Genomic DNA, 25,259 nt, shown 5'->3' with positions numbered 1-25,259 from the left:
ACGCTCTCGGCAGGCCCGGCGCCGATGGGGAAGGGGCCGCCACGGCCATGCCAAAGGGTAGCTCCTCGTTCCTCGGCCCAGGGCGACGGCGTCAGGCGGCTCTTTCTGAAGCACGGTCCTAGCACGGCGCCCGACCCGGCCTTCCGGCGCAGTGAGGCGAGCCGACGCGGGAGTAGGACAGCCAAGCTTCCCTCCCCATCCCGGGGGTCCCCCAGCCTCCTCCTGCCCCCGCCGTCTGCCCGACGCCATTTTGTGCGCAGCCGCTGCGACACAGATACAATAGTCGGCCCGGAGCTCATAGGAAAGGCTCAGGACCCCCACGCTACGGGCTCCCGCCTTCCAACCCCCTCGTCCCCGCAAGGCAGCGGTCCTACCTATGCCTACCCGACTAACAGCCGGATCCCATTTGCGCCCCACACAGTTTAGCGCTCAGCCTCGTCTCGACGCCGAAGAAGCTACCGCCTCCACAGAGCTGCACGCATGCGCGCCTACAGGGCTTCGGGAGCCCTCCTCAGCTCCCGGCGCCTGCGTACAGCCGGCGCCGCGCTCGCCGGGAGGCACGAAAAAGGAGCTTGGTTCCGAAAGGGGTCGCTCTCGCGTCTGCTCCGGCGTCTTGTAAAACTCCGGCACCGATCAGTATCTATACCTCTGCCCGTTCTGTGCCAGTCCTACCCAAATCATGCGCATCGCTAACCTGCACTGTCTCACCTCTTCCATGGTTTCCCTTGATCATGTTTGCCTTCAATAATACATTAAATTAGGTAATATTCATCTGGCGCTTGATATCGTGCTTTGCATGCTTAAGATTTTACCTGCCTTTATCTTTTCGCCTTGTACTTTTTTTTTTTTTGCATCCCTATAGCACATATCATAGCCACTCAAAATGTCAGGAAATTATAATTCAGGTTAAACTTATTCAGTTAAAAGTTTAACACTCTGAAAATCCTTTCATATGTCATTTCACAAAATTATGTGTGGTAGATATTTTTAACCCTTATTTTACTGATGAAAAACATTGGGCTGAGAGAATTTGAGTAATTTCTCAAGGTTACTCTACTACTGCAACATAAAAACTCAATCATTGGGGAAAATCTGGGAAAACACACAAGTCTTGCCTTATGGATAGCAAACAAATAATACCACCTACCCTGCGTTTCAAGCATCACTTTTACCTAGCACCCAAGCTGATGTATTTCTTTCATTCACATTAGAAAAGGCTGAAAGAAAAGTCTTTTATAAAATATATCTTATTGGATTTTCCTTTCAAACTAAAAATCCTGCCTAGGCAGCAAGCCAAAAACAACAAAGAAAAGACCAACAAGCTCTCCCTAAACTCCAAATAACCAATGTTAAAGTTTGCTGTATTTCCATCCATACATTTCTTTCTATTTATACAAATATACACAGCCCAGCCGGGCATATGGCTCAGTGGTTGAGCATTGACCTAGGATCCAGGAGATCGCAGTTCCATTCCGGGTCAAGGCACAAGCCCAGGTTGCAGGTTCCATCTCCCATCAGGGGCGTGCAGGAGGCAGCCGATCAATGACTGTCTCATTATTGATGTTTCTATCTCTCTCTCTCCCTCTCCCTTCCTCTCTCTGAAATCAATAAAGACATATTTTAAAAAATACAAATACATACAAACATGTTATTTGTATGTATTGGGAAATATTCTTTATTCTTTTCCCAAAAATTTACATGTTAGCCTGGTTTTGCTTTTGTAATTACTACCATTTCTCCACATAAACTATATATATCCTCTCTTTTTAAAATGGTGGCCTAATACTCATAATATGGCTCTATCATCAATTATTCAACCTATTATTGAACACTAAAGTTGTTTTGAGTCCTTTTTATACTACAAACATTGCTTTATATAAACAGCCTTATGAACTGATATTTTTATTTCTAAAGCCTAGAATCCCAATAGTGAGACTGCTTGATTAAAAGACATATATGAATATAATTTTAAAATATATTTTTGGAATACTTTCCAAAGAATTTATACTGTACAAATTCCCACTTCCACTAAATACATAGTAGAATTTCTCCACAACCTCACTTCTTTCTCTGAACTCTGAAATAACTTAAATATCATTGGACTTGCAAGTCCTTTAAAGGTTTGGTAGAATTCACCTCTGAAATATTTTGTCTGGTGCTTTTTCTAGGAGCTGCTCCTGAACAACTTTCTCTAGATATTTTATGATATGTAATTTGATTAAAATGTCTCTTTCTCCTTCACAATCATTTTTGTAGTTTATATTCTCCTTAAAAAGCATCCATGTCATCTAGGTTTTCAAATTCATTCCCCTGGAGTTGGGCAAAGTAACCTCTTAAGTTCCTTTCATTTCCTTTATGTTTCCCCCTAACAAGGCTTTGTTTATTTCTATGGCACTTACCACCTTCTAACACATCATATAATTTATTTCTTATTGTTTCTTATCTATCTCTCTCCACTAGAACATGAGCCCTATCATGTCTCTTCCCTTTAAAAAAAAAAAAAAAATGGCAACAACAAATGATTAAGTCCTATATGGGAAATGAATTTATAGACCTTCTAGACTGTCTTGCTAATCTGTTTCTCTACCCATGGGTAACTTTCATTTGTTTATTTATTAACTGATCCAATAAATATTGCTTCAGGGCCTACTCTGTGCCAGGAACTCTTCTAGGCACCAAGAAATCAGTGGCAAACCGGATGACAACATTAACTCCTGTCCTCATAGCACGTACAGCCTGGCACATACAGCCTTGCGGTGGTGACACATACAGCTCGGAGGTGAAAGCCAGTTTGGCATACTTGAGAAATAGCAAGTAGGCCAGAAGCAACAACAGCATGACTAAGAGGGAATATAGGAGATGAAGTGAGAGTAACCAAGAATGCTTAAAGGCTGTATTAGTCTGCTCAGGCTGCCACAACAAAATGCCACAAGCTGGGTAGCTTAAACAACGGGAATGTATTTTCTCACAGCTCTGGAGACTGGAAGTCCAAGTTCAAGGTGTGGACAGATGTGGTTTCTCCTGAGGCTTCTCTCCTTGGCTTGCAGTTGGCTACCCTCTTGCTGTGTCCTCACATGGCTTTTCTATGTACACATGTATCCCTGGTGTCTCTCCTTTTCTTATAAGGACACTGGTCACATTGGATTAGGGCCCACCCATATGGCCTCATTTAACTGTAATTACCAAATACATTCTAAGCTGTACTAGGGGTTAAGACATCAACATATGAATTTGGGGGGAACACAATTTAGTCCATAACATAGGGCATTTTAAGGGCTTTGGTTTCTACTGTAAATGAGATGGGAAGGTTCTGAGCAAGGAAATGGCATAGTTTGACTTACATTATATTGAAGACATACTCTGTGTCACTATTTTAAGCACTGGGAGATATAGCAGTCAACAAAAATCAAGTACCTGCTTTTATACAATTTACATTTTAGTAGAAGGAAGCAATAAACAAATAAGTATATAATGTGGTAACAAAATAAAGAAAATAAAGCAAATAAGGGTAAAATGATGAAGCAGGGGCTGGGTAATGCTTTAGACAGGGCAATCAGGAAAGTCCTCTCTGCTAAGGTGACATACGAGCAGAGATGTAAAGAAAGAAGGGAAAAGCCATACAGATATCTGAAAGAAGAGCTTTCCAGTAGAGGACACATAGAGTGCGAAGGCCCTGGAACAGGAGCATGTTGGATGTGTGAGGAGTAACAAGACCAGCTCAGCTGAGGTGGAATGGTGTAAAGAAAGGATAAGATGAGGGTGGAGAAGTAGCAAGGAACCAGGTCACACAAAGCCTTGGAAACCACTCAAGGCAATATAGACCATCACATAAAACACTGGATCTAGGAATCACAAGTTACATTTCTAGCCGCGGGTGATACTAACTTCACTGGATTTCAGTTTCTCACAAGTGAAAAGGGGGAAGGGATGAGATTAGCTTGCCCATAAGATGTCTGGAATTCTGTAAACTGAAAGATGCTCATAAATATTTATGGCATTCCTAAGAAAAAAAATTTTTTAACTTAGAGCCTACTAAGTTAGAGTCTACTCCAAACTTTTATGTCTTCTACTCTGCTTGGACCACTTAGAGAAATTTTCATTCCCATCTAAAACTGTTAATGTTCTTAAGAGGAAAAAAAGCTATCCTACCCCACATCCCCTTCTTACCACCACTCTATTTCACAATTCCCCACCCTCTTCTTTCACCCACTCTATTTTCTGATTGGCCAGACAAATACTAAGCGGCTCAATCTAAAGCTCAGTTTCTGCCCACCTAGCACAGTTACTGATCAATGCCTGAAAGTATTTAAAAAGAACAGTCATCACAAACCTGTTCCTGTGATCTGTTAACATAAATGGGGCTTTGTCTCAACAACATAAAGAATCTCATTACCATTTCATCTCAAATGCAAACATCCTAATAAATAGGATTTGGGGGCAACTATTGCCCTCCTTTGGTCTTTAGAATCCAAATCTACCTTTTGAGATAGACACAGGGCTGTGATCAAAGTTTGAAAAGTAGCATAGCCATTTGATGTTCTGCAAAAGAACGTAAACATCAAGAAAACCTGGTTCTTACTGATACTTGCATTTTGCAACATTTGTGTCAGATACAGTATACATAGAAGTTTAGAAAAGAAACTCAAGAAAACAAGCAGTTATTTGTCTGAGTTTTTATCAAAGTTAGTACAGTGGTGACCAGAAATCAGTTTGCTCTTTCCTGTTAAGGTTATCCACAAGTTGTTTGATACATTTCACTTCAAGAAATGAAATCCACTCTCCTTGAATGTTGTCAGACTTAGCAAACTCTTTCTAATGAGCAGAATGCTGTGAAAGCCATAAAAAGGATAGCTTCTGCTTAACTCTCCCTCCTCTTTCTTAGATTACTCACATTGGAAAAAGCCAGCTTCATTGCCACGAGAACATTCATACAGCCTGTTAAGAAGCCTATAAGGAGAGGAAATAATGACTCCTGCCAACAACTACCACCAAATCCACAGCCATTTGGGTGAGCCACTTTGCAGACATATAACCTCTAGAGTCAATTAAGCCCTTCAGAAGACTGCAGCTTAAGTTGACATCCTAAAAGCAATCTCATGAGGGACCCTAGCAAGGACTGCTTACGTAAGTCAGTGCTGAATTCCTGACCCATAGAAATGATAAAAAGCCCTGGCCAGTGTGGCTCAGTTGGTTGGGTGTCATCCGGTACACTGAAAGGTTGCTGGTTCAATTCCTGGTCAGGGTACACGCCCAGATTTCAGGCTCCATCTGTTGTAGAGGGCATGCAGGAGGCAGCCAACCGATGTTTTGCTCTCAAATTGATTGTTTCTCTCTCTCTCCATCCCTCTCTCTCTCTAAAAATCAATTTTAAAAATATTTATCTAAAAATAAGAAATGATAAAAAGATTTCTAATGTATATTATCATTTGAGCCATTAGGTTTGGGGGTAATTTTTTTAAGCAGCAGTACAAAACTAATGCACTTATAATCTAAAGATTAAGGTTTCAATTCATTAAAATACACATAAAAACCTGATGCGTCAATCAGTGAACAATGATCTGGGATTTAGAAACAATAGAATTTTGACTAGAACTCTAATTTAAGAAATATTAATAGTTTGTTCAAGCATAAAATAATAATCCTTTATTTTCAGGATTTTCATCTTATAAATTCCTTATCCCTCTAGCACTGTGTATAGAATTTACACACTAGCTACAAAAACAGTTCAAGAAAAAGATCCACTTCAAGAAAGGAAGCATGGCCTGGCCGGGTGTGGCGCAGTGGTTGAGCATCAACCTAGGATCCAGGAGACCGTGGTTTGATTCCTGGTCAGGGCACATGCCCGGGTTGCAGGCTCAATCCTCAGTCTGGGGCATGCAGGAGGAGCCAATCAATGATGACTCTCTCATCATCTCCCTTCCTCTCTCTGAAATCAATAAAGATACATTAAAAAATAAATAAAAAATAAATGGAAGCATGAAGAGTTTTACAGACACACTCCCCAGTGAACCAACCATACGAGTGAAAATTATTTTTAAAAACAAGTATTCTCTGTTATTTGTCCAAAGGGCATACAGCAAGTGAAAAAAACATTTATTCAAGAAAATCTACTAAATCTCGGTAAGAACAATGAGAGTCTGTGGAACTTGATCCATAACCTGCTACAGAAGTGTGATGGAAGCTATTCTAGTTGGTATTGATAAGAAAAGGAGGTCCCTTCTTCCCCTCCCTCCCAAGGAATATAGTGTTCCTCTAGAAGGACAAGCCAACAACTTTTCTTTTCCCTCCCAACTCTGTGTTACAGAAAATAAACTTCCAGCACATACAGCAGAGAGCTTTAGGGATCCCTTCTTAAACCCAGTCCACAATCATAAGTTGAATGATATACCCCAGATGAAGCAGGTCAAAAATACTATGGCTCTCAGTGGCCTATCCCAACACGTTGGTAGGGCAGAGGTTCCACTCCAGGAGAGGCAAGCCAAGAAGACCAGAGGCTACTGTCCCTACCCAGAGTCCTGCTCATAAGCCAGTGTTGTCATTCTAAAAGCAGTGAGATACTGTCCCCAAAATCTGCTCTGGAGCAGTGGCCCAGAAATTTTGGCCAGGAGGTGAGGCAAACAGAGAGGTCTTAAGCTCTCCTCAGAGGTAACAAAAGCAGAGTATAGGAAAGTTGCAAGCCTAAAGGCAATCTCAGAAGTAATGGAATAAATGGATAAGAAATTAAGAGAAAGCTGATAGCTTCATGATATCAACAAGCTAAACTAGTAGTCCAGCAGGTTTAAAGGAGAGAACTAGGGAAAGAAAAAGTGAAAAGAGACTCCTGGGGACATAAAAAAATGTCAGAAACTGGTCTCAAAAAGTAGCCTAGCAAAGGAATCCAAACTGAATTATATCAGACTATAGAGAAATTTATGTCTTAGGGCATGGTCAGAAACAACAGAGCATTCAGCCTAAGTACAAGTGTGATACCAACAGAGGCAGACAGCTTAACAGAGAGATCAGGAAAAAGAGACAGTCAAAGAGAGCCCTGCTAAACCACTGTCATCCCAGAGTGCCTTATGCACATCCAAGACTGCAACCCCTGAGGAGCAAGAACATAGGCTGTGTATTGCAAGGGCAAAAGGCTTCACTAAAATAGTTCAGTTAAGTCACTAAACAAAGCAACAAAAATAAGTCCCAGGAAAATTATAAGATATACAAGATATACAAAGAAACAGGAATGTGTGACTCATACACAGGAAAAAATACAGGCAACAGAAACTGCCTTTGAAAGGGCCCAGATATTGGATTTAATAAAGACTTCATAATAACCATTATGAATATATTGGGAGAACTAAAGGAAACCATGCTAAAAGAAATAAATGAAAGTATGACAATGTTGCAACAAATAGAGAATGTCAATAAAGGAGAAAGAAATTTTTTACAACAACCACATACACATTGTGGAGGTAAAAAGTACAATAACTGAAATAACAATTTTACTAGAGAGGTTCAATAATGGATTTGAACTGGCAGAAGAAAATATCAACTATCTTGAAGACAGACCAATGGAGATTATGCAACCAGAAGAACAGAGAGAAAAAAGAATGGAGAAAAGTTAACAGAGCCTCAGAGATATGTTGGATATCATTAAGTGCACCAACATATGCATAATGGGAGAACCAGAAGAAGAGAGAGAAAACAGAGAAAGGAGCACAAAGAATTTTTAAAGAAATAATGTCCTAATACTTCTTGAATTTGATGAAAAACATTAATTTACAATCCAAGAAGTTCCACCAAGTAGTATAAACACAAAAAGATCCACACACAAAAATATCACAGTAAAAATGCTGAAAGATAGCCCAGCCAGGCATGGCTCAGCAGTTGAGCATCGACCTAGGATTCAGGTGACCGGGGTTCGATTCCTGGTCAGGGCACATGCCCAGGTTGCGGCCTCCATTCCCAGTCGGGGGCGTGCAGGAGGTAGCCAATCAATGACTCTCTCATCACTGATGTTTCTATCTCTCTCTCTCCCTCTCCTTTCCTCTCTCTGAAATCAATAAAGACATATTTTAAAACAAAAACAAAAACCAAAAAAAAGCTGAAAGGCAAAGAGAATTTTGAAAGCAGCAAGACAAAAGTGACTCATGATAAAATGATTTCTCATCAAAGGCAGTGAAATAACATATTCAAAGTGCTGAAAGAAAAAAACCCTGTCAACCAAGAATCTTATATCCAGCAAATCAATCTTTCAAGAATAAAAGTGAAACACAGTCATGTGTTGCTTAATGGCAGGGATTTGTTCTCAGAAATGCGTCATTAGGCAATTCCATCATTGTGCAAATATTATAGAGTGCACTTACACAAACCTGGATGATATCGCCTATTATATACCTAAGCTACAAACCTGTACAGTACATTAATGTACTGAATACAGTAGGCAACTGTAACACCATGGTAAGTATTTGCAGTATCTCAGCATATCTAAACATAGAAAAGGTACAGTAAAAATACTGTATAATACTCCCTGGCCATTGTGGCTCACTTGGTTGAGTGTTGTCCTATGCACCAAGAGGTCCCTGGTTCAATTCCCAGTAAGGGCACATGCTCTGGTTGCAAGCTCGATCCCCAGTAGGGGGTGCACAGGAGGTAGCTGATCAATGTTTCTCTTTCTCTCTCCATCTTCCTTTTTCTCTCTCTAAAATCAATAAAAACATATTTTTAAAAAATACTGTATAATTAAAAGTGTATGTGTGTGTGCACAAGCACATTGGAGAAGCAGGGGCAGGGCTGTGGAGGGAGTCACCCTCTCCCCTAGCTCCCTCACCATCTCCAGGTTGCAGCTGTGGGCAGGGACAGGGCATGTAGAAAACATGTAGAGCCTTCTCATCTATTTAAACCACCTAAAGTAAGCAGTAAATTCAAATTAGTTGGGTACAGCCTTTTCTTTCAACATCACAAGCAAATTTTTTGCCTATAATCCATTATATTCTTATGAGACCACCATCATATATGTGGTCTGTCATTGACTGAAATGTAGCACATTATTATAGACAATCTGATAAACAAAAACTGAGGGAATTTGTTACAAGAAGACTTATATTACCAGACATGCTGAAGAAAGTTCTTGAGGTGGAAAACAAGAGATCCCAAACAATAATTTCAATCCTAATATAAAAAGAGAGACACCAGTAAAAGTAATTATAAAAGAAGATGGCAACAAAGTAGGTGGAAATAATAGGACCAAACTGGAATTTCAAGCAAATTGTGGAGCAATCATCCTGAATAACCAAGTAAAGACTAGCTGAAGAAGTCTTATAACCCAAAATTTACAGAAGAAGCCACATCGAGACTGATATAAAGGGTGGAGATTCGAAAGGGGCTGGCCTGCTTCTATGGGCTGTGGCTGAGGTTCCAGAGGGATACCTCAGCTGCAGGGGTGCCCCCTGAGAAGCATGGGGTTTAAAACCCAAGACAGACTCCCTAGCCCAGAGTGCCAGAGCCAGAAAAGGTACCCACTTATCATCTGACTGTGAAAAACAGAGGCGTTTCTGTCAGTCAGGGAGAGGCTGGAGTCTGCTAGAGACACAGGCATCCTCTTAAAGGGCCAATGCACAAATTTTCATTTGCAGCCACTCACTGGGACTCCAGCGGAGGGAGGGGAAAGCAGACTAGAGTCCTGTGAGAAGAGTCTGGGGTTTGTGACTCTGGGGAGAAACCTAGGAGGACAGCTGCCAGGAACCCTGTGCTGAGTCACTCTCCAGCACCACAGACACCATCTTTCCTGGGTGGGGCACTCCAATCCAAGAGGCATCAGCTTGGGAAAAAGCAATAGCCATACCCTCTGAACACCCTGTCGCCCCACCCTGTGGAGCTTCTACCCAGCTGAGAAGTCAGCTGCCTTGGCCAGGATGTAGAGGTCTGGGCAGACTCAGGAGGTGTCAGTGACTGAATTGCGTGGTTTGGGGATGAGGCCATTCCCCCCACTTTCTCTGTCAACCTGACTAACACTTCCTCATCATGAGAGATCTGCTAGAACCACCCTCTGGGCTTGCAGCAGACCCACTGCTGGGCTCTGGCCCCAGCTCCAGAGGTCCCACCCTCTCAGCTCCTAGTGTCTCTGCCCTGCCAAGGTTGGGAAAAATCTGAGACATAGATACCAAGTGGTATGGTTCTGGGGCAGAAGCCAAAATCTCCGGCTTTGCTGAAGCCTGACCAGCACCTTCCCCTCACAGGAGTTCCAATAGTCCTATCCTCCCCACTCTCAGGAGCCACAATCTGATGAGTTCCTTCTCCTCACAGTAGAATATGGGACAGACTGAGCTGTGTGACTCTGAAACAGGGACCATGTTTTTTTTCTTCGCATGCCCGACTGAAGCAGAGCCCTCCCTTCACAAGGCCAAATCTTGGTCTGTTTGGGCCTGATAAACTCTGCTTGCCTCATCCTGACAACTCCCTGAAACTCCGACCCACCACAAAGGTGTGCTAGCACCCAGTGGGTGGCAACTAGACATGGTATACCCTGGAACATTTGCTGAGTGGCCTCAGACCCAACACTGGCACCGAGTTTGAACCTGAATCAGTCTGGTGAATACCACTTGCCTCCACCTGGTAACTCACTGAGAACCTACCTCATGCAACTCGAGTACAACCAAAGGCACTTTCAGTGACTAAGCCTAACAGGAAGTTGGCAGGCAGAGGCAGGGAGAGAAGGATTACAGGGTGCCTTGGGTGTTTTGCTGACCTCCCTTCAGGCCTGGTGCTGGTAAACACCAGCCTTGGTTTGCAGCCTGGTTCTTCCTGCATGCACCCAGGCCCAGCAGAGGCAGCCACAAACTGTGGATCACTCTGTAGTTCCAAACAGGCTGTCCAGGGCCAGTCACAGGCAGCATCTGACATTGGCCTGCATCAGGGTCCCTCCCAAGAGGCCCCAGAACCAACACACCCAGTGGCCAGCTTCAGACAACATCAGAGCAGGATCTAATTAGCTTCACAAGCAGAATCTCCAAAGGGAAATCTCAGCAGGCACCAGAATCTGCTGAGGTGAATTCCACTTCGTGTGGTCAGTACCTCCACAGAAGTTTGTACACTGTGGTCAGGATCAATCCTCACAGTCAGTCAGCCTGAGGGTTGAATCCAACCACAAAGGGGTCAATAGCAATAAAGACTCAATTACAACAGAAGTGCCCATGTAACCCATACAAGGGACATTCCTGGAACACCCAGCTCAGGTGAACAGGAGACTGCACCACTGGGTCCTACAGGTCACCTACTACATAAGGTGACCCTACGAAGACTGAGAGTCATAGCAGATCTACCAAATACATAGAAACAAACACAAAGGGGCAGACAAAATGGGGAGACAAAGAAGCAATCCACAAATGAAAGGACAGGAGAAATCTCTGAGGAAAAAAGCTAAATGAAAGGGAGGCAAGCAATTGATCAGATATAAAGTTCAAAAAATGGTTATCAGGGTGATCAAGAAGCTTAGTGAGAACTACAACAGCATAAAAAGGGACATAGAAACTGTCAAAAAGAACCAGTCCTAAATGAAGAATACCTATAAATAAAGAATACACAGAAAGAAATAAACAGTAGGTTGAATGAAGCAGAAGATTGAATTAACAATTTGGAAGACAAGGTAGGAAAAAAACACTAAATCAGAACAGCAAAAAGAAAGAAGAATTTTAACAAATGAAGATAGTTTAAGGGCCTTTTGGAACATGAAGCATAACATTCACATCATAGAGGTACCAGAAGGAGAAGAGAGGGAGTAAAGGATCGAGAACCTGTTTTAAGAAATAATGACCGAGCCCTGGCCAGTGTGGCTCAGTTTGTTGAGTGTCATCCTGTACACTGAGAGGTCATCAATTCGATTCTCAGTCAGGGGACATGCAGGAGGCAGCCAATCAATGTTTCTCTTTCATTGATGTTATTATCTCTCTCCCTCTTCCTTCCTCTCTCTCTAAAATAAATAATAACGTATTTTTAAAAAAAAAGAATGAATGACTGAAAACTTCCCTAACCTGGTAAAGTAAAAAGACACACAAGTGCAGGAAGCGTAGAGTCCCAAACGAGATGAACCCATAGAGGCCCACACTAAGACACATCATAATTTAAATGGCAAAGGTTAAAGACAAAGAGAGATACGAATAAGTGGAAGCATATACTGTGTTCATGGTTTGGAAGAATTAGCATCATTAAAATGTCCATAGTACCCAAAGCAATCTATAGATTCAGAGCAATTCCTATCAAGATACCAATGGCATATTTCACAGAACTAGAACAAATATTCCAAAAATTTATTTGGAAACACAAAAGACCCTGAATAGCCACAGCAATCTTGAGAATGAGGAACAAAGTTGGATGACTCATGCTACCTGATATCAAACTATATTACAAGGCCATAGTAATCAAGACAGCATGGTACCAGTGTGAAAACAGACATATAGATCAATGGAACAAAATACAGAGCCTAGAAATAAACCCATGCCCTTATAGTCACCCCAATGAATTCAATAAGAAGAAAAATAAATAAGTGGAACAACAACAGAAAAGGGTTATTATAGAAGGCAATATGAATGCATATTTCTTCTCTCTCTCCTTTCTTAAGTGATTTTGAAAAGTACATATAAAAAACAGGTATATAATTGCATTATTGGCCTATAACACATAGAAATGCAATCCATTTGACATTAACAGTAAAAAGAGTTGAGCGAAAGCAAATCTGTATTGCTGCAAGGTAATGACACCAGGTGGTAACTTGAAAATACAGGAACAAATGAAAAGAACCAAAACTAGTAAATAAGAAGGTTAGTAAAACAAACTGTATAGCTATATACTTGCTCTCCTTTCTCCTCTCAACTTCTTTAAAAAACAGAAAATAATATAAAAAGGTAATATTTATAACAATATATTTTTGGGTTTTAACATACACAGAGTAATAAGTATTTTAAAATTCCACCAAAAATAGGAAGAAGCAATAAAGCTATACAAGAATAATGTGTTTAAATATCAGTACAATTAAGTTAGTATAAATCTGAAATGGATTCTGAGTTAAGAGAATGGTAAACCCTAGAGCAAAAACTAAGAAAATAATTTTTTAAAATGCCAATATACTTCCCTGGGTTAGTTGGAGCATCATCATGCATACCAAAAGGTTGCAGTTTCCATTCCCAGAGAGAGCACATACCTAGGATCCCCAGTCAGGGCACAACCAATGGATGTCTCTCTCTCTCTTTCTCCCCTTCTCTCCCTCCGTCCCTTCCTCTCTCTCTCTCTACAGTCAATTTAAAAAGTTATAAAAAAGACATCTAGCTTTATATTGTCTACAAGACATACATTTTAGACTCAAAGATACACATCAGTTGAAAATGGAAAAATGCCCAGCTGGGCATGGCTCAGCAGTTGATCCTAGACCTGGGATCCAGGTGATCAGGGTTCGATTCCCGGTCAGGGCACATGCCCGGGTTACGGGCTCGATCAATGACTCTCTCATCATTGATGTTTCTATTTCTCTCTCTCCCTCTCCTTTCCCCTCTCTGAAATCAATAAAGATATATTTTTTTTAAAAAAGAAAAAGAAAATGGAAAAACATACATCAACTGAATAAATGAGACATTTTATATTACTTTTTGTTATGAATTTCTTGCTGTGAAAGGAGTTAAATTCATACTTCTACAGAGAAGACCTTGGTCTTAGGCCTTTTCTTGGGAGATAATGTCTTTTAAACCATTAAGCAATAGTCTCAACCAGAAAATTCCTCTCCTCTTCTCTTCTAACTCTTTCTATACTACACCTCTACAAATAACAGCCATGTTCTTCTACCCCATTTATGCATCCAAACACACATCTTGACTCTCTCAACAAACGTGAAGTAAATAAATTATTTAAAAAATAAATCTGAAGTGGCTATACTAATATTGGACAAGACTGGCTTTATATCAACTCAGTGTCAATATACAAAAAATCAAGAATAAAAGAGGAGCCCCCCAAAAGCAAACATCTGGGTAAATATAATGTTCTATTCTTCACTGTTATTCCTTAAATATATTTCATATATAAAAGCAAAAATTATTGTCCTCTGGGAGGACATATTTAGATGTAATATAAGTCAACTTTAGCATATAGAGGAAAGAAAAAATAGACCTACATAGTAGAATACTACTACATTCCAATTAAAGTTACAAAATATTAATTGTAGCCCAGCCAGCATGGCTCAGTGGTTGAGCATCAACCTGTGATTCAGGAGACTGAGGTTCGATTCCCAGTCAGGGCACATGCCAGGGTTTCAGGCTTAATCCCCAGCGGGCATGCAGGAGGAAGCTGATCAATAGGTAACTCTCTCTCTCTCTCATCATTGATGTTCCTATCTCTCTCCCTCTCTCTTCTCTCTGAAATCAATAAAAATATATTTTTGAAAAATATTAATTGTAGGTACCGTGAACAGCTTAGTGTGTATTTTGTAATCCCTAGAGAAACCATTATAAAAGGAGAAATAGAAAAACACTACACAAAAAGATATACTCAAAATCACAATAAAAAATTAGAACAAACTACTAAAAAAGTTCAAATATTTCTTTTTAAAAAAAACTGAATTTATTGGGGTAACATTGGTTAATAAAATTATACAGGTTTCAGGAATACAATTATACAATACATCATCTGTATATTGTATTGTGTGTTTACCACCCCAAGTCAAGTCTCTTCCCATCACCATTTATCACCTTTACTTTCTCCTATCTCCCCTCATTCCCCCTTCCCTCTGGCAATCACCATAGTGTTGTCTCTGTCCATGTTTAAATATTTCAAAAGGCAGCAAAAAAGGTGAAACAAGAATCAAAAATAGAGGGAACAACTGGAAAAATAATAAGAGTATTTCTAAGTCCAAATATATCAATAATTACATTAAATGTAAATGGTAAAATCAAACCGATTAAAGGCAAAGATTATCAAAATGGATAAAATGCATGACCCAGATACAGTAGCCCCACCCTGTACCTACAAGGGATATGTTCCAAGACCCCAGTGGATGTCTGAAACCACAGACGGTACTGAACCCTATGTATACTGTTTTTTTCCTATACATACGTACCTATGATAAAGTATGATTTATAAATTGGGACCAATAAGAGATTAACAACAATAACTAATGGTAAGATAGAAAAATTATAGCAATATACTATAATAAAAGTTATATAACTATGGTCTTTCTCTCAAAACACCTTATTGTACTGTACTTACCTTCTTCTTGTGATGATGTGAGATGATTAATGCCTATGTGATGAGATGAAGTGAGGTAAATAGGCACTGTGACTAACGTTAGGCTACTATAAGGGTTACTGGAACACAAGCACTGTGATACTGAAACAGTTTATTTGGTTTCAAAGACAGCTACTACGTGACTATGTTTTTATTGATTTCTAGAGAGAGAGGAAGGGAGAGGGATAGAGAGATAGAAATATCGATGAGAGAAACATCAGCCATCAGCTGCTTCCTGCACGCCCCCTACTGGGGATGTAGTCAGAAACCCCGGCATGTGCCCTGACTGGGAATCAAAAGGGTGACCTCTTGGATCCTGGGTCAACGCTCAACCGCTGACCTACACCGGCCAGGCTATTAACATACTCTTGCTTCAACTGAGTGGGAAGTACATGGCATTAATTTCATGCTTATGATTTTATCATACAAGTGTATCATACAAATATATGCAATATCTTTGGGGTACTTTAAGCATTATATTTAAATTTAGAAAACTAATTATATAATACTGTGTTAACTAAATCATCACATTTTACATTCTCTCCTCCTATGCTTATTCATCTGATAGCTGAACATTTGTACCCTTTTACCAACCTTTCCCAATTTGCTCTACCTCTCAGCCCCTGACAACCACTTTTCTACTCGTTTCTATGAGTTTCAGGGCTTTTTTCATTCCACATATAAGTGATACCACAATATTGTTCTTTAACAGGTATGAAATCCTTTGCCTAAACAGTAAGCAAGCATTGCAAAAATTTGCCAGAGCAAGTACTTTAGTCATTCCATAAGTTTTGAAATATAGACATCCTTAAACTTTCTTTTCCTTGTTTTATCAGGAAACATTTGATCTCTCTCAAATCTAGATTTAAAAAAGGAAATAAAAGGTATTTTAGAGTTCTTTTGCCATCTTGTGGTCTTTTACAGTATTGCTATTGAAAATGTGAAATGCCTCTGGCCTAAGCTCCAGAAAAAAAAAAATTCAATGCCAATCTTAGGGCTGATATTTTGCCTGCTTTTAAGTTGTTTTAATCATCTCTGTGGGCGCCTGAATTTATCTACATCATTTTTTTAAAGTGTAGTGACCAAAATTGGGCACAATCCAGTCTATTACTGAAGTACTAGACCAAGGCTGGCCACACCCAAAACCTTTTGAGGAACACTACTCCACCAAGACCCCACTCAGGGGAAGCTGGTGTGCCTTTTCATAGGTGGAACACTCTCAAGACAGTTCTTGTTGAGTTTTTTTTAATCTTCACCCGAGGACATTTTCTCCATCAATTTCTAGAGAGGGTGGAAGGAGGGGGAGGAGAAAAAGAGAGGGAGAGAGCGGGAGAGAGACTGGTTGCCTCTCTCACGTGCCCACCCAGGGCGGGGAACTTGCAACCAAAGTACCCTTGACAGGGAATCGAACCCGCAACCCTTAGGGTCCTCAGGCCAATGTTCTAACCACTGAGCAAACCCAGCCAGGGCTCAAAACATTCCTTTATGCTGAATTCATTCTGAGTTACCTTAGTTTAATCCAGTAACACAATGCACCAAATCAAAATTTTTTTCATTAGTCACTATCCTATTTTCTCATTCAGGACTGGTCTTCCCTCTCAAAGGTATTTCCATTTCCCTGCCTCTGGAAGGGAGGAAAGACAGGCTGGCACTGGGGACTTGCTGGCACAGGGAAACACTTCAGGGTGAGGGTCAGAGGGGAAGACTGATGATTCCCTTAGGCAAAAATCCACTTGCTCGCAGCTTCCTGGTGTTGGGAACTGAGAGCCCAACTTAAATACCAGATAGAACTTAAGTACAACCACCTTGCCTGCTTTTGTGCCTTGCTTAGAGTCATAATTTTTGTAAAGTCCTTAAAATCTTTATTCAAATACAACATACGCAGTTCTGTGCAACCAGTCCCAAAGACCAAGTTGTCAGTTCTAATTCTTCACTCAGCTTTCTCTATGGCCTTTTATTATTTCTTCTTTTTTCCCTCTAGTGTTCTCAACCTGAGGCAGCTTCTCCTAACTCCTGCCCACCCACTAATGTTTGAAGATCTGTAGGGGTGGTTCTTTGGTTGATCCGATAATTCAGGAACTACTGACATTTAACGGTTGAGGGCCAGATATACGAAAACTCCTGCAATGTGTGAGACACTCTCTTAAAATAAGTACTGTAGACCTGCACGGGTGATAAGAAAACCACTACTGTTCACTTGTCTGGCCTCCTGCATTACACATAACTCTTCTTTACAAATGGTCAGTAAAATGTTTAAAATTATTCACAAACTATATCCACAGATTATTATAGGATGGACTATGTACTCACAAAGGGCAGTGGCAAACCCCTGCCCCTGTTTAGTAATATGTTTCACTTATTTTTACCTACATGAATTAGTTGATTTTGAGTAACTTAAGTGAACATTGATGAAATTCCACTGTATCTATTCCTCTACCCATTTTTTAAATTTTATTTTTCAGTAACAGTTGGTATACAATATTATATTAGTTTCAGGTGGACAACATAGTGATTAGACATTATATACTTTACAAAGGATCCCCCCAATAAGTCTAGAACCCATCTGGCACCACACATAGTTATTACAATTTTTTTTTAATATGCCTTTATTGATTTCAGAGAGAGGAAGGGAGACGGAGAGAGAGAGAGAGAGAAACATCAATGATGAGAGAGTTATCATTGATTGGCTGCCTCCTGCACGCCCCCAACTGGGAATCGAGCCCACAACTCCTGCATGTGCCCTGACCAGGAATTGAACCAAGATCTCCTGGATCATAGGTCGATGCTCAACCGCTGAGCCATGCCCGGCCAGGCCAGTTATCACAATATTATTGACTATATTCCCTATGCTTCACAGTACTTGACATCCCTGTGACTATTTTTAAAACTGGTAAGTTGTACCTCATATAAGTGGAATCATACAATATTTGACATCTTGTAACTGGCTTATTTCGATTAGTATAATGTCCTCAAGGTTTGTCTACGTTGTAGCATATTGCAGAATCCCTTCCTTTTTAAGGTTGAGTTCTAGACTATTGTGTGTACAGACCACATTTTGGTTACCCCGTCATGCATCAATAGACACTTGGGTTGCTTCTGCATTTTAGCTATTGTAAGTGCTGCCGCTATGAACATGGGTTAACAAATATCTCTTTGAAAGCCTGCTTTCAATTCATTTGGGGATATACGAAGTGGAATTGCTTGACCCATATGGTAAATTAAAAAAATTTTTTCGAGGAACCATCATACTGGTTTTTTGTTTGTTTTTTAAAATCCTCACCGAAGGATAGTTTTCCCACTGCTTTTTCAGAGAGAGTCGAAAGGAGAGAGAGAGAAACATCGATGTGGGAGAGACAATCAATTGGTTGCCTCCCGCATTTGCCCCAACGGGGGCCGGGGATCGAGCCTGCAGCCAAGGTATGTGCCCTTGGTTGGAATCGAGCCAGGAGCCCTTCAGTCTGAGGGCCAATGTTCTAATCACTAAGCCAAACTGGCTAGGGCCCATCATACTGTTTTTCGAAGCAGCCATCCCATTTACTTTCCTACCAAGAGTGTATAAGGGTTCCAATTTCTCCACATCCTCACCAACACTTTTTTAAATGTTTTTATTGATTTGAGAAAGAGAGGAAGGGAGAGAGAGAAACATCGATTGGTTGCCTCCCATAAGCACCCCGAACGGGGGCTGAACTGCGACCAGACCCACAACCTGGGCATGTACCCTGGCCAGGAGTCGAACTGAAGACCTTTCAGTGCTCAGGATGATGCTCAACCAACTGAGCCACACCAGCCAGGGCACTTTTTTGTTTTTTGATAGTGACCATCCTAATGGGCATGGGGTGGTATCTCAATGCAGTGTTGATTTACATTTCCCTAATGATTATTGATCTTGAGCATCTTTTCATGTGGTTATTAGCTATTTGTATATGTTCTTTGGAGGAATGTCTATTTAAGTCCTTTGCCCATTTTTGAATCAGGAAGTTTGGTTTTTTTGTTGTTGTTGAGTTTTAGTTCCATATATATTCTGGATATTAATCCCTTATCAGATCTATGTTTTGTAAATATTTTCTTCCATTCTACAGGTTGCCTTTTTATTCTGTTAACAATGTTTCTTGATGCACAAAAATTTCTAATTTTCATGACATCCAATTTGCCTATTTTTTTTGTTATCTATGCTTTTTGTGTCATATCAAGAAATCATTGCCAAATCCAATGTCATGAAGCTTTTGCTGTATGTTTTTTTCTAACAGTATTATTGCTGTAGATCTTACAGTTAGGTCATTGATACATTATGAGTTAAGTGTTGTATATGGTGTGAGGTAGAGGTCCAACTTCATTCTTTTGCATTGTTAATATCCAGTTTCGCCAGCACCAATTGTTGAAAAGACTGTCCTCCTCCATTGAGTGGTCTTGGCACCCTTGCCAAACATCATTTAACCATATATGCAAGTGTTTATTTCTGGGTTTTCCATTCTATTCCATGGGCATATATACAGAATGTCTTTGTCTTTGTCTAGATGTTTGTCTTTATGCCAACACCACACTGTTTTTTATTACTGTAGCTTTGCAGTAAATTTTGAAATCAGGAAGTATGCATCCTCAAGTTTTGTTCTTCATTTTCAAGATTCTTTTGGCTATTCAGGATCCTTTGAGATTCCATAAGAATTTTAGGATGGGTTTTTCTATTTCTGCAAAAAATATCATTGGCATTTTGAGACAGATTGCATTGAAGGTGTAGATCATTTGGGAGCAGTACTGACATTTTAACAATAGTAAGTCTTGCAATCTATGAACATGAAATATGTATTCATTTATTTGTCTTCTTTAATTCCTTTTAGTAATGTTTTGCAGTTTTCATTGTACAAGTCTTACACCTGCTTCCTAAATATTTTATTCTTTTGGATGCTACCGTGAATGGAATTGGTTTTGTAATTTCCTTTTCAGATGTTCATTGTATATAGAAATGCAACTAATTTTTGTGTGTTGGCTTTGTATCCTGCTACTTCACTGAATTCATTTGCAAAAAATGTTTAAATTAAACTTTTCACAATTGTAGATTCATATGTAGTTATAAGAAATAATACTGAAAAACCTCTTGTGTCTTTTATCTACTTTTCCCTAACATCTTGCAGAGCTATAGTAAAATATCTCAACCAGGATACTGACATTGATACAATCTATATAGAGAGCATTTCCATCACCACAAGTTTCCCTCCAACTCATTTTATGAAGCAGTATTACCCTGATACCAAAACTAGACAAAGAATTCCAAAAATGATGAGTACAGACTGATATCCCTCATGAATATATATGCAAAATTCTTAACAAAATATTAGCAAATAGAATTCAGCTAGATATAAAAAGAATTATACACCACGACCAAGTGGGGTTTATTCTGGGGATGAAGGCTGATTTAATATCTGAAAATTAATCAACATAATCACCATATTAACAGGGTAAAGAAGAAAAATCACATGGTCATATTAACTGATGTAGAAAAAGTGTTTGAGAAAATTTAACATTCATTCCTGATTAAAAACTGTCAAAAAATAGGAAGAGAGAACCTTCTCAAATTGCTTCATAAAATGAATTGGAGGGGGAAAAACACATGATCACCTTCATTGACACAGTAAAAGTATTTGACAAAATTCAACATCCTTTCATAATAAAAACATTCAACAAATAAATGGATTGGAAGACTTATAACTGTTAAAATGTCAACAATTCCCAAAGTGACCTACACATTCAACGCATAGGCAACAAAAGAAAAATATATATAAATTGGACTTCACCAAAATTAAAAAACTTTTGTGGCCCAGCGGGTGGCTCAGTTCATTGTTCGGATACACCAAGGTTGTAGGTTGATGTCCAGTCAGGGCACATGCAAGAGGAACCAATGAATGCATAAATAAGTGGAACAACAAATCAGTGTTTCTCTCTTTCTTTCTCTCTCCCTTCCTCTCTCTCTAAAATCAATGGAAACACATCCTCAGGTGAGGATTTTTTCAAAAAGGCATATTTAGAAACATAACTCCACTGCACCTATCTGACCCCAAAGAAGGATCAAAAGGGAGCAAGGAGGAATAAGAAGAGTGGAGACTTGCCACTTTACCCCTTGATATTGTCATTTCTTTAAAGAAATATATTTTTTCTAAACATTCAGCAAAATTAAAATTTAAACACCCAAATAGACACTGAACTTTAGAGGGGAAAAGGCGATATATTACCTGATAATTCAGAACCTACAAATTATTTAAGATTTAGAAGAACATTTTCTAAAAAATATTTTTCATTGTCCCCTTTTTCTCTGTTTTCCTTGGGTTAATTTTGGAACTTTAGAAAAAAAATTTTTTTTCCTGTGGTCTAAAAAGCTTTACTAGAGAGTCTTTAAGGCCTATAATTCTACGAAAATGCAACACACAGCAAGCAATTGAGAAGGCAGAGCCTTAGCTGCATCCGAGCCAGGGTGAGGATAGTACTGCCAGGGAGAGGGAAGTACCAGGCAGCTTCTCACAGAAGGCAGACAGCTTTCCCGACCCAAAGAATTTCAATGAGGCAACAACAGAAACTCAGGGGTTATTGCAAAACACAGCACAGCCTCTGGGTCCTCACCTGAACAGAATTACATGTCTAAATAGTCTGGGGGGACCCTGTGATCCTATAGAATCTAATGCATATTAATTTTTAATGTTTTGCCCTGAAGCTTTCACAGGGAATTCTCATTGACAATTCTACAGAAGGTGAGAGAGGGTGAAGGGGGAAAAAAATATTGTTACATGATATGGGGCTGTCTAATATATACTTAAAATGTTGAAATAAATAAGGAATTTTCAATTTCTATTTCCTAAAACGGCCAGCATGAAATAAGCCAACATGAAAATATGTTTAGTGCCTAAGTTAATGAAAAGTGGTAACAGCATAAAATTAATTAAAAAGATGTGACCACTATATTTTCATAGGCATGTTCCCTAAGGATATAGCTAAAATTTTACCTTTCACCTGTGACGAGAGTCACGATCTCAAATACCTATAGGGGACAAGCTGGTAACATAAATAGTTGAAGTGATCAAAATAAAAGAAAATTCAAATGTGAGAAATAAAATCAAAGACAATGAACTATGATTTAGACATGTAACATTATACAATCACCTATGATATTAGAGGTTATAAATTTGAAACTGAAAAAATACAAATTAAAAAAGTAGGAACACTTAATTATTAAATATTTCTTGTAGCTCATAATACCTTTGATCTAAAGCCAAAAAACCTGACACCCTTTTGCCTATACCAAGGTGTCAATATAGTTGCATGCAACGTAATATAGAATTCAGACCTAAATCCTTGAACTAAGAGCAGTAATTTTTTTAATTGAGTTTTGAGTTTCAAGTGCAAAAACAACTCCTCTTAAATACAGCCATTCTCAGCAAAGATGAAATTTTTAAATTTGCAAATTTTTAAATTTAGGGTAATTCAAAGGTATTTGCAAAATTTTAGTGCTCTGATGTTATATTTCATTTTTAATACTTTCACTTGTAGCTATCCATTTCACATTAGTGCTATTAATCAAGAAATGTTAGTTCATTTTCATAAAGCATAGGATCAAAGAGCCTGCCTTGGAATTCAGTCTAAAATTCCATAATTTGGGGAATGAAATTAAGGCGATAATTTTCATTTCCAGAAACTAATTTCGGCATATGAAAGCGATCCAGATTATTACTTACCAAAAAAAAATGTTTGTCAAAAAACATATATTTACTACAAATGGGAGAACTGAATCATATAAATGTTACAGTCCTTGTGAATGTCCCTGTAAAGTAATATTTGCAGTATTTAAATGAGTTGTAATGTCAACCAAAAGAGCCAAATCTTTGACATTCTTCATTGGTAAACTAAGACAAAGATTTTCCCTTGAATGACAAGTACAGATTGATTTAACAGTTACAAAAGCACCTTCAGCCTAAACTACATACAGAAGATTAGAGTTGTGCATATCATGAATCCTGCAAAACCTGGAAACACCTGAAGTTCAAGAATCAGCATCTAGTTTATGGTGATAATAATGCTATTTAAGCTTTTGGCCTAAGATTATTTCTAGTAAAGTCTACAATAAACAAATTATTAAATCTATGTCTTATCCTTACAACATGTCATCAATATCCAATGTTAACCTCAACTCTTATTTCAGGAGTACTATCTATAATCAAACTGATAGATTTTTACCCGTTTTCATTAAATTTTGACAGACTTTTCCAACACACATAAATCAGTCATTTATACTGGCCCTTTCTCGGGCAATAAATCCAAAAGTTTTTCAACCCATTAAAATTTTTGGATACCACAAATATTGCTGACTGGGTGATACTCTACATATGTGTTTTCATGAGCTAAAATTGAAAATGCTATAAATAATTTAAATTTGTAATGTAACCTTCCTTTTAAATTCTCAGCCATATCATATCTTCAATATGCTATGAACTAGTGATTTCCATTTATATGAACATTCATTTAGATTGTTTTTTTATGTTTGAGGTACATAATTTCTGCTCTACCCAAAAGGCACTGCTTAGAAACTTACCATCTATATAAAGTATTGATGCCCAGGAATATTTTTTTAATCCTCACCTGAGGATATTTTTTCCATTGCTTTTCAGAGAGAGTGGCAGGGATAGAAAGAGAGAGAAACATCAATGTGAGAGAGAGAGATCGATTGGTTGCCTCCTGCAAGGGCCCCAACCAGGGCTGGGAATTGAGCCTGCAACCGAAGTACATGCCCTTGGCCAGAATCAAACCAAGGACCGTTCCGTCCATGGGCCAATGGCTAGTGCAGGATTTTTTTTTTTTTTACCAAATAAATAACTATATATCAAAGAGGTACCCCTTGTTTAATTCCCATTCAAAAACAAACCCTACTGTATCTTTTCTGTAGAATACTTATGGTGTTTACTATGTATGGTTGGTTTTAAGATGGCATCTTAATTTGTGTTCTTTTGCCACATATATACTTTGTTTGAATATTAAAACATAGGAATATTCTTTCCTTCCACCTATACACAAAATACTTCCACACCCAAAAATATCTCTTTTCTTTAAAAAAAAAATGAAAAAGCTTTCCCCCTTCCCCCCCTTTCAAAGAAAAGTAGACCCAAAATACAGCAGCACAAGTGCAAAGGATAAATAGCTACTGACACTTAGCCTAGACATTGGGGGCAAGAGGGAATGGTGGGGACCATACAAGTGAAAAGAGTACATGTCTCTCTAAAAGAGACAGACTCTTCCAGCCTATTGCAGCCACGAGTTAATGCAATCTCAGAGCTACCAAATCTTTAAACACTGGAAATGCAGGTGTGTGTGTGTGTGTGTGTGTGTGTGTGTGTGATTGATTGATTTTAAAGCGTTGCCAATTAATTCAAAAATATGTAAGACACTGTGAGGGCCCAATCAGTGGTCCACAGACCATCAACTTGTCATAAGTTCCCCTCCATCCTCTCCACCAACCCACTGTGAGATCGAAATCCTACCAATACCAATCTATATTCTTAGTAAAACTAGCAAAGCAAACTTTCACACAGATAGGCCACCCCTCTTTGGCTGGAGTTTAACAGTGTTCTGCTAAATCTTGGTTAACTGCCCGGAACGCCTAGTGCATCTAAAAAGCCTAAGCTTTTTTCTTTTTACTTTTATAACGGCCTCATCTCCTAACTTTCTGTCACCCAAACCGCCCTTGTTCTAAGAAAACAGCTGAGAATGAAGCTGTTTAGCTCTTCTAAACTAAGCCTGTAGAGAAAAGCAAACAAACAAGAAAACTCCAGGGATGAGAAATTATTGCTCTGTTTCTGTAGCCAGTTTATGTCAAAACTCAAATACATGGCACATATTCTATCTGACCGAGGAGCCATTATCAATTCCAACCTTCTCTATGAAAAGCGAAAAAAGCCTATAGAAAAATGCTCAACTATGTCATTCAAAGTAAACAATGGGTAAAAAAATTTTAAATAAGTAGATTTTTGCATGTCATATTCTCT

At 39.1% G+C, this 25,259-nt stretch overlaps 1 protein-coding gene across 6 annotated transcripts in view; it reads right to left on the bottom strand.

Moving 5' to 3' along the window:
- The window catches only part of ZNF638 (zinc finger protein 638), a 107,685-nt gene that overhangs the window by 75,051 nt on the left and 7,375 nt on the right, over window positions 1-25,259 (bottom strand). For 2 of the 6 annotated variants that reach the window (XM_081156941.1, XM_081156944.1), the window contains exon 1: window positions 385-486. The exons of 2 other annotated variants lie outside the window; for them this stretch is intronic. The gene's annotated coding sequence lies outside the window, so the exon portion shown is untranslated. Of the gene's footprint in view, window positions 1-374; window positions 519-25,259 lie in introns of those variants that run through there. 2 more of the 6 variants (XM_081156940.1, XM_081156942.1) reach the window with 2 other exon arrangements.

The sequence above is a fragment of the Miniopterus schreibersii genome (assembly GCF_964146895.1).
Source record: "Miniopterus schreibersii genome assembly, chromosome: 13".
NCBI classification, from domain to species: domain Eukaryota; kingdom Metazoa; phylum Chordata; class Mammalia; order Chiroptera; family Miniopteridae; genus Miniopterus; species Miniopterus schreibersii.
This window is presented reverse-complemented; position numbering and strand designations above follow the sequence as displayed.